This window comes from Phodopus roborovskii, unplaced genomic scaffold (assembly GCF_943737965.1).
Source record: "Phodopus roborovskii unplaced genomic scaffold, PHOROB, whole genome shotgun sequence".
Taxonomy (NCBI): Eukaryota; Metazoa; Chordata; class Mammalia; order Rodentia; family Cricetidae; genus Phodopus; species Phodopus roborovskii.
In genome coordinates this window covers 5,026,328-5,038,924 of record NW_026126588.1, presented here as the reverse complement: position 1 = coordinate 5,038,924, position 12,597 = coordinate 5,026,328, and the positions used below count along the sequence as shown (strand labels likewise).

Sequence of the window (12,597 nt, the reverse complement as noted above, 5' to 3'; positions counted from 1 at the left end):
TCATATCAGGTTTCAGTGACAGACAGGAGCTGAAGTTGGCTGGGGATGGCTGGAAATATCTCTCATTGTCTGCTGAGAGTTGTGTACTCAGCAGGAGAGACACTCTGCCCAGGGATTTTTCTTCCTTAAGTATTTGTTTTTCTTTGTCATATATGCTTCCCATAAACTTTTAGGAAATATGAAATTATAGAAAAATTAATAATGCACATTATTATGAGCAACACAGTGACTATGAGAGTTTTTGATGTTCTTGCTTTATCCAGCCTGTTTTTGTTTGTATATTTTTTTTTATAGAATTAGGGTCATAATGTGCAGAGAACTTTGCCTCCTGTCTATTTCACCAAATATTTTCAATAAGTTATCATGGTAGGTCAACTTGTGGGTGTACACGTTTGTGCACGTGAGATTGTATGTGCATGAATCCATGCATATGCATGCAGAAGACAAAGCCCAATCAAGGTTGAATGTCTTCTTTCATTACTCCCTTCATACTTATTTTTTATTCTCTCACTAACCCTAAAGCTTACCATTTCAACTCGACTGCCCTGGGCCCCCTTCTCTCTTTCCCTGTTTTCCCAAGACCTGGAGTTACACATATGCACTGTCATAGCTGGATTTCACTTGGAAGCTGGGGATCCAAACTCAGGTCCTCATGCTTGTGTGCTAAGCGCTTTAGCCCATGCAGTTCTCTCTCTAGCCCCTGGGGACTAGTGTGGTTAGATGTATCACCTTCTCAACTACGGTGAGTTTCCTATAATGCATTACACTTCTGCTTTTGATTGAACATTCAACTTGCTGTTTAACATTCAAAAAGTTATATATAACATGAAAATTAGAAGACCCGGAGACAGATATTGTGGTTCAAGCTTCAAGGTGCAGATCAGAAAAGCAAAGCAGTTGGGCACTATCTCTCTTTCTACCTCAGACTGAAATGGCTGATCCAGGGGCTCTCCCAAACCTCAGGCTGAAGGCTCTCCTCAGTGTGGCTGGAGAATCTCAAGACTTCAATGTCTTCCTATCCTAAATGTGGTTGGAGAATGAATGCCTGATACTGACTATTGAAGACCCTGCTCCTACCTTTTATATCCCTCTAGTGCTGGGATTAAAAGCATGTAGTCATCATTGTGTGAGCTGTTTAGGACCAGATCAATCTTGTGTAGACCTGGGTGGCCTTGGACTCACAGAGATCCATCTACCTCTTAATCCTGAGTCCTAGGATTAAAGGTGTGTCCCACCACCTCCTAGCTTCTGGCTGCTGGGATTAAAGGTGTGTACCCCACTGCCTGATCTCTGTAGCTTGAGGCTAACTTTGCTTTCAGAATCCTCAGGCAAGCTTTAATAGGTCATAAATAATATATCACCACAGTCATAAACTAGACTGAGATAAAATTTTTAATTTTGTCTATGTACATGACTACAGGTGCCTGTGAGGGTCAAAAGAGGGCAATGGATGCCCTGGAGCTGGTGTTACAGGCTGTTGTGAGCAACTCAAGGTTGATGCTGATTGTCTTGCTCATAAGCAAACACCAGTCCTCTGCCAGATCAGCAAGAACTCTTAACCATAGAGCCATCATATCTCTAGCCTCCTTTATGAACATCTTTGAGTACGTGTGTGTGTGTGTGTGTGTGTGTGTGTGTGTGTGCGCGCGCGCACGCGCACGTGCATGCATTTGTGTGCACGCATGTGCACATGCTTAAGCTTTATCTTATTTTTCTAGGCCCAGTTCTTAAGGTTCTCCCTAAATAATTGGTATCACTTTTATTTCATTTATTTGTGCGTACATGGCTGATGCTGTCCATTTATATGTGCAAGTACACACCCATTTGGGTGCACGTCTGTGTCGAAGCCAATGTCAAATGCCCCCCATCAGTTTCTATCCACCTTAATTTTTGAGACAGGGCCTCTCAATGACTGGCCAGGACTGCTTGCAGAGACAGCCCCACTCTGGAAATAGTTGATCGCAATGATTAGCACTGGAAAGTTAGACCTTTTCTGGGGGTACTTAAGGATGGTGGACAGGGACCTGATGGAGTTCACATGCTGGAGTGCTGTTGTTAACAGCTTGTCATGTGGATGCCATGCCACATGTGATTTTGACCTGGGTGCTGTTGATATATCCCGATTGGCTTCTGAAACACCTTAAACTGAGCACATGATTGCACCCGCTGGATTCTTGATTCAGCAAAACCAGTTTTTGGATCCTGCAACACGAACAACAAGGATGGGGATTCATTTACCACAGTTCCTTTGTGTCCTTTGATTCAGACTAGCCTCTTTCCTTCCTTGTAGGCAAGATTCAGGTAAGCGGGCGTGTCTTTGTTTGCCCTCAACTGAACAACACAATGTATTATTACACCCTTTTAAAATACATTGTATTGTACTTACCTATTTGTTTTGAACGTTGGGGGCAGGAATGAGTGCCACAGAACACAAGAGTATGTCAGAGGACAACACCGGTAGTAGGATTTTCCTTCTACCATGTGGGTTTAGAGGACCGAATGCAGGTGATCTGGGTTGTGGCAAGCACTTTGACCCAATGAGTCATCTTACTGGCCCGCATGATGCAATTTTGAATAAATACATAGGATAAACAGGTGTGACCTTTTAAAACAATACTCAGCTGTTCACTATTAAATTGTTTTAATTTGATAGCTAATCAGGTTAGTGTCCCCAAAAGAGAGTGCCGCTGGGAACACCGAGTTTCCATAGTAACTGTTTTGATTAAATTGGGCAATTACCAAGATAAACAGTCACAATGAATTGTTTTCTCCCATAAAATTATCGGAAAGACACACGTAATTAATTTAATTTTTAATCTGACCTATTCAACTACTAAAGCTGAAAGCTCAGTCAACATATCTTTCCTGGAAAAAAAAAACATTTGTGTCTAATTTCAACTTTTAAAAAATTAACTTCTTTTAGGTAAGTGTACAAATTATTGGTGTGCTCACATTTATGTGTCATCGTACTGTGTTCTCAATTGTTTCCTCCATCCCCAGTTTATACTTGCCTTTGGAGTTTTGATAATTTCTCAAGAATGGAATTATTTATTTGACCCCAGGTATCGTGTGAATTTCAAGACTGAGAGTGAAAAATTCAGATCAGCTAGTGCATAGCTCAAACCAAGGCTTACTTGCCCCTGAGCAAAATCTCTTAGTCCTCGGCAGTGAAACCAAAGCAGTAATGTGTGAATATGTTAAGTTGTTCCTCCTGTTAACATGGGTGATGCTTATGTCATCTTGTATAAGGTCGGAAACAATGTCTGTAAAAATACAAGATTACTTTGTGGTCAGAGAACCCTTCAGCAACTAAAGTGCCCCAGGTGTGTTGATTTGAAGCTCTTTCTTTATTGATGTATCTATCTCTTGGTGATTTCTGCTCCACACAGCTGTTGTTTCATGGTGAACTTCAACACATGACAAGGTGACATTCAGGGGGAGCATTGAGTGAAATGCTCACTTGGTCACATTTCCCAGGGACGTTCCTTCTGGTCTCTCGGTGTCACAGCACTGTAAGGGGCTGTGGGGATGCTTAACTGGCACACGGATGTTGGTTTCCTTGTAGTACTGTGAGATTGTCACTGGGGAGGAGGGGCAATTTCTCCCTCAATTCTGTTTGCAGCAACACTGGGAGACCCAATGTCTTTGACCTGGAATGTTAGCAAGGTGTTGGGTGCACCCACCCCTCTCCCGTGCACACAGATAGATCAGCCACAGGAGGAATTGAGATGGAGTGGTAACCTGACCATGGTGTGCTAGGAGAGTAAAGATGTAGGGACTTGAGAAGAAGGTCCGGACCTTCTTTCTGGTGAGATAAGACCACGTGGAAATACTTAGATTGGGTTAATATTTAAGATAGAGCTAGCCAATAAGGAACACTAGTAACAGGCCAACAGCTTTACATCTATCTAATACAGAGTTTCTGTGTGTTATTTGTGGCTGATACAGCTCTGGGACCAGGCTGGCAGGAAAACTGCCTGTAACACCATGGTCTGTCCATATGACCTTGTCCATATGACCTTGACTTGAGGTTGTACCCAAGAATCTTTTGTTTTGTAAAAAGCTGCTTAGATGATTAACATGCAAGTTCATGATATTAAATTTAGAATGGCTTTGGATAAGGTTCCGTCATGTCCTAGTGAATTAATAACTTGCATGTGACATGGGTCAGTCTGCAGTCGTCCTGGGGGAAGCCCAGGCTTGTGGTTTTGCCTGTGTGTCTCTCTTCCTTCGTGCTTCTGTTTATTAACATAGCCAGCCACAAGGAAACCAAATGGTGAGAGAAAGGTGAATATGTATGATTGATGAAATGACCATCAGGAGCTGGAACTCAGAGTTTCCCCAGTGATTTGGATCCTTGTGGTACCCCTGGTTTTATGCTTTAAAATGTCATTTAAACCTCACACTAAGCATGATGTTACTTATTCCAAAGATTTCTCCTAAGTGACAAAGACCAAACCCACACCATGCTTATCGAATTCTTATTGCCCTTCACCGAACCCCTTATTTTAACTAGGCCATGTCAAGCTTTCAAAATCAACTCTTGGCATTGTCTTTCAGTCAAGATAAGGTATGAGCCTATGAGGTTATGTTACATAAACAAGATTAGGGATACTCAATATGTTTTCATGAAAAATAGTGGGTATTGTTTTGATGACAGTGTAGTTTTCAAGGGTATGTCTTAGAGGAAAGAAACTCTAAAGGATAAATAGGTCAGAGACCTTTACTTAAGAGAAACCCCATATATCTGGAACCCTAAGGTGCATTTCTTCGCTGATGACACAGGCACTCCCTCACTCCACCCCCGACTGACTGTGAACTCGTTTTGGATTCTTCCACATCTGGAAGCCAAGGTTCCACTTCCCTGCCAAGTCCTCATTCTCTTTGTTCAGTGACTTACCTTCTTCTTCTTCGTTCTCACACACTCACCCTAGGGACCTTAATGTCTGAAAACTCAAAGAATGTTTCTTTCCCTCCCCCCTCAAATAAAAAAAAAGAGCTTAATGATTATTTAGGGCCTGCTGATGAACTTTTACATATGTGTGTGTGTGCACACGTGCACATGTACATGCACACGTGTGTATTAGTGGGCATGCATGCAGTGTATCAGTGTATGTGGAAAATAAGGTTATTTTTGACAACACAACACATAAGTTAAGCGGCTCTCCATTTTTTTTTTTTTTGAGACAGTGTCTCTCACTGATCCCAGAGACTGACCAGCAAGCTCAGGGAGCTCCTCTTTCCTTTCCCCAACTCCGAGATTACAAGACTCACCACTCTGCCTGGCTTTTCTGTCAATGCTAAGGTTTTCTGAAGGTGGGTCTTCATGCTCGCCTGGCTAGCACATTTCCAGCTGAGCCATGTCTCCCTTTCTGTCATATTTGTGTGAAGCCTTTGATCAGTGCTGGGTGTGGCGCCCAAGGCCTTGCGCAGTCCGAGCAGGCACTTACCTTTTGCTCCTCAGACTAGTGATACTTTCAAGTGCAGTATGCAAATACCGTCATGAGTTATTCTTCCTACATTGTAAGGTTCCTGTCAGTCCCGTCTTTTGTCAATCCCAGCATTGCAAACGCTGCCAAATATGTACATTGCTTTCCCTAGTTGCAAATTGACTTTTTATGGCTACTTTATTAAAGAACCCCAGGGGGCCAATAGAAGTCACTGAGGCGAGGCTGCTAAAGAGCAGATATTATTTCTTCAGCAGCCCATTGTAACAAATAAACCACCAAACTATTTACAAATAAATCAAGAGTCCTTGTAACACATAACAAACTAAGAAGCAACAGTGTGGAGTGTTATGGAAGTGCTGGACCCAATGATAGTCAGAATAGGATCATAATGAGAACCACTCTGAGGATATGGTGGCTGTGTAATATTTCAACCGTCCCTACTCCTAAGAATTGTATTCTTCCATCAATTACGTCTCCTAGATGTCCTCAATCCTTCAATCCTCAAAGGAGCCACCACACTTTACTGCACCTATACCGGTACATAATGCTCTGATACATGCACGCCTGGTCTATTCACATGTGTGTTAATGTGCATGCATGCATGCCCACTTACTATGTGCCGAGTATTGTGTTAGTCACCGGGATGTGAAAACCCACAGGACTGAAGTGCTGACTGCAGAGAAATTAGAGCCCAGGAGCCCCCCAGCTTCTTGTGAATTTGTCTGTCCCTATCCCTGTGTGTTAAGTAGCTAAAGCTGAAGAAAGTACCTGCTCAGTCATCCTTGGGACGACTGCAGCACATGTCTGAAGAGCTCGCCTCTGCAGGGCTCTCCTGAGTTAATGGGAAAATGAACTGACTATCCATTATATCCATTTTAAATAATTCAGAAGCATAGCACTGGGGCTGTCAACACCTTCAGATGTCTTTAAAGCCTTTGTTCTCTTCACATAATTGTTAAGTATAAAAATAAGCTGAGGCCGAGGAGACAGAGCAGCAGTTAAGATCACTTGCTGTTCTAGCAGAGGACCTGAGTTTGGTCCCCAGAACCCACATAGGGTGGCTTATAACTGCCTGTAAATATGGCTCCAGGGGATCTAACACCTTTGGCCTCTGGGGACACCAGAATACACACACACACACACACACACACACACACACACACACACACACACTTAAAAAAATAATTGTACAAGTTTGTCTGTTTTTGCTTTGTATCAATAAGCCTGTTCTTTCTAGAATGTTCCCTGTACCTCACTGATGGTGAAAACCAAACACCAAGTGTGACTGATAGCAGTGTTAGGATTTTAAGGCAGATGGACCAAGGGATTCAGTTGGTTTTGAAATGCTCCTGTTCTGGCAGGCATGGTGAATTCCGTTCTGTTTGGTGGAACTTGGACATAAAGCAATTGAACATGGAAAATTGTCTGGGCATCTTCAGAGCAACCACTGAGCATTACACCCTGGGCACAGTTCTCCGCAAGGGTCTTGCACACAGGATTGCAGGAGCTAACTTCTGCATCTGTTCTGATTGTTGAGATGAGGGCACTGAACTTCAGGGAGACTGAACAATTCAGTTTGACTTCTCAGAAGGAGAATCCAGAAATCCCCAGTGGTGTCTTGGTGTCATAGCCCATTGGGCTATGCAGTTATTCATGGAGGAATAGGATAACACTTCTAGATCATCACTTTCCATGCTGCATTTCATTATTATTTTATGATGGTCTGAACTAGGACCAGCATGCTTTGGGTCAGGTAATTATCCCCCCTACAGCAAATAATACAGTCACATAGTTTGAATGTTTGATTTTTAAAAGTAATTACATTGATGCCATTGCTAGTTTAGCAGTCCTGGACAGGAAAAAAGGAACACCAGCCTTACTAATTAAAAAGCCGTGGGAGGGCATGATACACTGTTACAGGAGAGGTGTGGGCTTGTTTGGAGAGATGCTTGGAGTGAGAGGTGCTTTCTTGAGTCATCCCACCCCCACCCCGGGCTCCATGTTGCATGTCTCAGTATCCAAGGCACAATGAGGATGGAAGGCGATAGCAAGGCTTCATTGTGTGAGTATTAAATCCATGTCAGGGACTTGATTGCAATTGCTTTTATAATACCACCTGCATTTGGTTAAAGCATTTTGTTGGAGTTGGTGACTTTAGAGACATTATAGGATCTTGCTTTTATGCCTGTACATATTTAAATATTGCTATAATAAAAACATTTGAGCGAAATTGGGAGCAGAAGCAACACATTTCCTAAAAGTCAATGTGTTCACCTTTCACATTCAAGCATAATCAATTACTCTGCATTATTACCTACTGCAATACACTCGAAGAAACCCAATGCTCTCCACCCACCACGGTCTGGCCCACCCACCTGAAGCCTTTCTTGAAGGATAAGTCATTGATGTCTTCTTTCCATCTATAAACATTCCGAGGGAAGCTTAAGGTCTGACCTTGCATAGGACCCTCATTGGGGGAGTTCTCTATTGCACCTCTCACTGGCTCTGTCCACTAGGGCCTTTAGACCAGTGCTTCTTAACCTTCCTGATGCCATAACCTTTTAATACATTTCCTCATGTTTGGGACCCCCAACATCAGATTACTTTCACTGTTACTTCATAACTGTAATTTTGCTGCTCTTACAAATCATAATATGAATATCTGATATACAGGATATCTGATATTCAGCCCCTGTGAGTTATTTGAGTCCCCAAAGGGACACCGCTTTAGAGTCTTTGCTCACATTATCGTGATCTGATAACCCACACGTGCATGCATGCTGCCCATGACATAGAATCATTTTCTCATTAGTGCTGTAACAACATGTGAGTGTGGGCTAGGAAGTGGTGCGGGCCCCTCCCAAGCAGGGAAAGCAACTGCTGTGTTGGAATTTAAAAGACTCGGGTTGCAAAGGCCTCAGAGTCTGTATCAGATGACGACATTAGTGACTCTTCCTAGCAAAGGAAAGCGAACTGCTCTTCCCTGTAGAAAGCCAGAAGGAGGTGATATCTTCCAGTTGGTTTTCTGCTCTCTGGTATCACGTAGGTCCCAGTCCTCAGAACCCTGAGCAGACGACAAAGAATGCTAGTGTAGGAGATGAAAAGCTAACTTTAAAGTTCTTGGGTGTGGCGGGCATGGCAAAGGAACCATGTGCAAGAGCTGTGGAGAGCTGGCAGGCAGAAGGTGGGTCACAAGCAATGCCGGGGGAACTGGAGAGATGACTGTGACTAAAAATGCTTGCTGTGTAAGCGTGAGCAACGGAGTGTAGCTTCTAGAACCCAGGTATAAACGGGCATGGCTCTGCAGGCATGAGTAACCTCAGCGCTGTGGGGGGGGGCACAGTGTTATGGGGGCATACTCAAAGTGTGTACCCACGGAGGAAGGTTACCAAGTCCAAGGTGTAAACACAGGGAAAGATTACTAAGTCCCCTTGGATAAACTGTCTTTTCTGCACTTGGTCTGGTGACGACCTGGCTAGAAGGACATACCCATCCTGTCATCCTTAGAAAGAGAAGTGTCCTTGAAGAAGGTCATACATTAAAATAACCTTAGAGATGAAAGTGATCAGATCCCTCTTGAAACGGCTAACATGAGCATGTGAGCATGCTTGATAAGCTTGCACCTCAGGCTTTTCCTCAGGGTGTGCTGTGGAGATGCTGCATACCTCTATCATTAAAGATGACAAAAGTAAGAATCCCCATAGCTCTTGCCAAACGCTAGCTCTACATTTAAAAATGAACACAATAGGGGGCTGGAAATATGGCTTGGCCTCTAAGAGCACATGCTGCTTGTACAGGGAACCCAAGTCCAGTACCCATGAGGCTCACAACTGCCTATAACTCTAGCTCCAGAGGACCCAACACCCTCTCTGACCTCCATGGGCACTGCACCCACATGGTACACACACACACACACACACACACACACTAAAGTCAATAATCCCAGCACTTGGGAGGCAGAAGCACGTGGATCTTTGTGAGTTCAAGGCCAGTCTGGTCTACAGAGTGAGTTACAGGACAGCCAGAACTATACAGAGAAACTTTGTCTCCAAAAACCGAGAGGAGAAAGAGAGAGACTGATCCTACAGATTTTATTAAAATAAGAAAACTTCATTGAAATATAAATCAAAGGAGAATAGTGAGCTATATGCAGAAAAAAAAGAAAGGCCTCTTTATGTTTATGCATGTATGTGTGCTTGTATGTAGGTATGTTATGTGAGCATATTGTGTGGCCATGCAAACCTTTGCACACTCATGGAGGTCCAAGGAGGACATTAACTGTCCCATTCTAGCATTTTATACCTGATTTCCTTGAGATACAGTCTTTCAGTGAACTTAAAGGTAGACTGGCAACCATCAAGCCCCAGTAACAAACCCTCTTATTGCTGATATAAACAGTTTATCTGTTCAGCAGGTGTCATTTGTGTTAATAATATTATTTATCTGGCCTGGATATGTGTAAGGTGTGATTCATCCCCTCCTCCAGTCCTGTGATACTTGGTACCCATATCCACATTGGACCTCCTTGGTATCTGACAGGTGGAGAAACTGAAACACAGAGGAATTAACTAATTTCCCCAGGGCCCCTCAACGGATAAGCAGGACATCTGGATTCTGTGACTTTTAACATTATCTGATGCTATTTTTAAAGAATGTGGCATGGAAATCTTACAGGTGGGAATTTATAAAATTATAAATTAAGTCTTAAAGAAGTCAAGAATTTTCTGCAAAGGGGGCCAGCTCACACTTTTGGCTCCTGGTTTTCTGACTTTTATTTTCATTGTTAGTAGCACCCCATAAAACTTGTATACAACCTTAAGGTTCCAAGCTAAAGAAAGGGAGGAATGCAGAGATGCTCCTGCGCATAATGTAGCCATGTGTGATGGATGTTACACCTTCTGTAGTACATAGGTCTGTAAAGACCCTTAGCAAAGAAGTACAGAGCCCATTGGGCAGGCAGGGACATGTGCTCTAGCACACTGAACACAGTGCAGGACATTTTGTCAACAGATGTGTGAGTTTTGTTTCTTACGCCAACCAGTTCAACACTAGCCATGCGTTTTACAATTTGAAATGGTGTTACTGTTCACATGGCATTAACACAAGGTCCCATGGATCTTAGACTCCTAAGACTGCCTCTACCTTGAGGTGGACATGACCGACCCCCGATCAAATGGGGGATCCCATGGTCCCTTCCTTAAGTTTGATTATTTGCTAGTGTTCATAGAATGGTAGGGAAATAGTTTGACTAATATTAGCATTTAATTACAAAAACAGATCCCAAAACAGTGTCAGGTGAAGAGATACACAAAGTGACTCTGAGCGCTGGGATTTTCTCTCCTTGTTGATATGGGGGTATGACTCCTTTTGACTCATGGGTGTGTTCAGCAACATGGTGAAGCTCCAAATCCTCCCCTTGTGGAGAATGTATGTAAGTTACTATGTCATCAACCATTGAGGATCAGCTCGACCTTCAATCTCTTTCCTCTCTCTAGAGTTTAAGGGTCGGGGCTTAAGATCCATGCCCCCACCCCCATCACAAGCTGGTTCCCGTGGCAGCCAGCTCTCATTCTGTGATTATTAGGAGCTTTCTAACAATATTCTTACTACCAAAAACCTGGAAGGGACTTGTGAATACTAGATGATACTTCCACCCTCCTGGCCAGCCCAGGCTGGTTTAAGAAGCTAGGATAGAAGATCAAGTCTTTAAACAAAGACATTCTGATTTTTCTGTTGTTTGAATTGAAAAAGAAAAAGAAAATCCCAAGAGTTTCAGGCTCTGAGAGCCAAAGATGTTGAAGAAGACTAAAGGATTTGTTTCTTATTGTACCATGATACCCAAATGCCTATGGGTGGGGTTCAGTCATTGAGATCTGGCACCATGTTTGTGGTTCACCAACATGTCTTTCGTGACCAAGCCTCTTGTGGGTAAACAAACATTCATTGTGAAGTGGTGTGTGGCTTTCTAGATAAAGTCAGTGACTCAGGAAAGAATTGCTTATATTTTTACTCATCTTCGCTAGGTTATTTTCTATAACTTCATTATTTGTCTCATTTCATAGATACCAATGTGCCCAAAATAGACATTGATACTTCTCTCATTGTTTTGAATTGGTTTAATGGAGAAACAAAAATACCAGTATCTTCATTCTAACCTCGATGCTCTTGTCTGTCTCTGACACCTTGAACAGCTGAGCCTGTTTTTATCAATTGTAGTGATGGTGCTGTGTGCACATAAGGATGGATGGAGAGTCAGATGGCCACGATAGCTTTAGTGACTGTACACAAAAGACATTCTTATTTTCACACTACCACCCACTAGTATGACTAGTTTCTCAAGCACAACTCCATCCTAAGTCAAGGAGGAGTATGGTTTGTGTAGCGTCAGCTCTGGTTAAATAGAGGGTGCTCAGATACTTAACCAAGTCTTAAAGAAGCATCTGCAGGGCTTGTAGAAAACTGTTTGTAGGTAAACAAGAAACACATTTTAGGGACCAGAGAGATGGCTCAGTGGTTAAGAAACTGCTCTTTCAGACAACCAGTTCCAATTTCCAGCATCTACAAGGCAGCTCACAAACCTGTGTAACTTCAGCTCCAGGGGATCTAACATCTTCTAGCACTCTTTTCTAGCACTCATAGGCATACATGTAGACTAAATTCCCATACATTAAAGAAACATTATTATAAAAACATTGGAAAACATTTCAATATACTTGTAAGAATTGAACCATTTTTCCAGAGTGGCTCAACAAATCCTCAAAAATGCCCAACACTTTTGAAAAGGATTTCCTGATTTATGAAAGAAAAAGGTGAGAATTGAAATGAGACAATGTTTGCCTAGTGAAAAATACCCTTGGTTTTCCCCTCTAAGAATGCAGTTGGGCATTCCATTTGTCTATCCAATGCTGTTGGATCAGAAGCATTGCAGGGTGCCAGGCATGACAGGAAGAGAGATGAGCGCTCAACATTTGGGATAAGATGTAAAAATTTCAACAAAAAGGTCCCCTTTGCCAAGAGTTGTAAATAACAACACATGTGCAGATAGGAAAGCAGAAAGAACGAGCCAGATAGCCATTCTGGAAGATGCTTCACCAGTTGTTGGTACCCATGGTAGGCAAGGTTCCTTGGAGCTGCTTATAAAGCCTCG

The 12,597-nt window shown here is 42.7% G+C and overlaps 1 protein-coding gene across 1 annotated transcript in view; it reads left to right on the top strand.

Moving 5' to 3' along the window:
- Rcan2 (regulator of calcineurin 2) overlaps positions 1-12,597 on the top strand; it is a 213,269-nt gene that overhangs the window by 6,177 nt on the left and 194,495 nt on the right. The gene's annotated exons all lie outside the window — the stretch shown is intronic.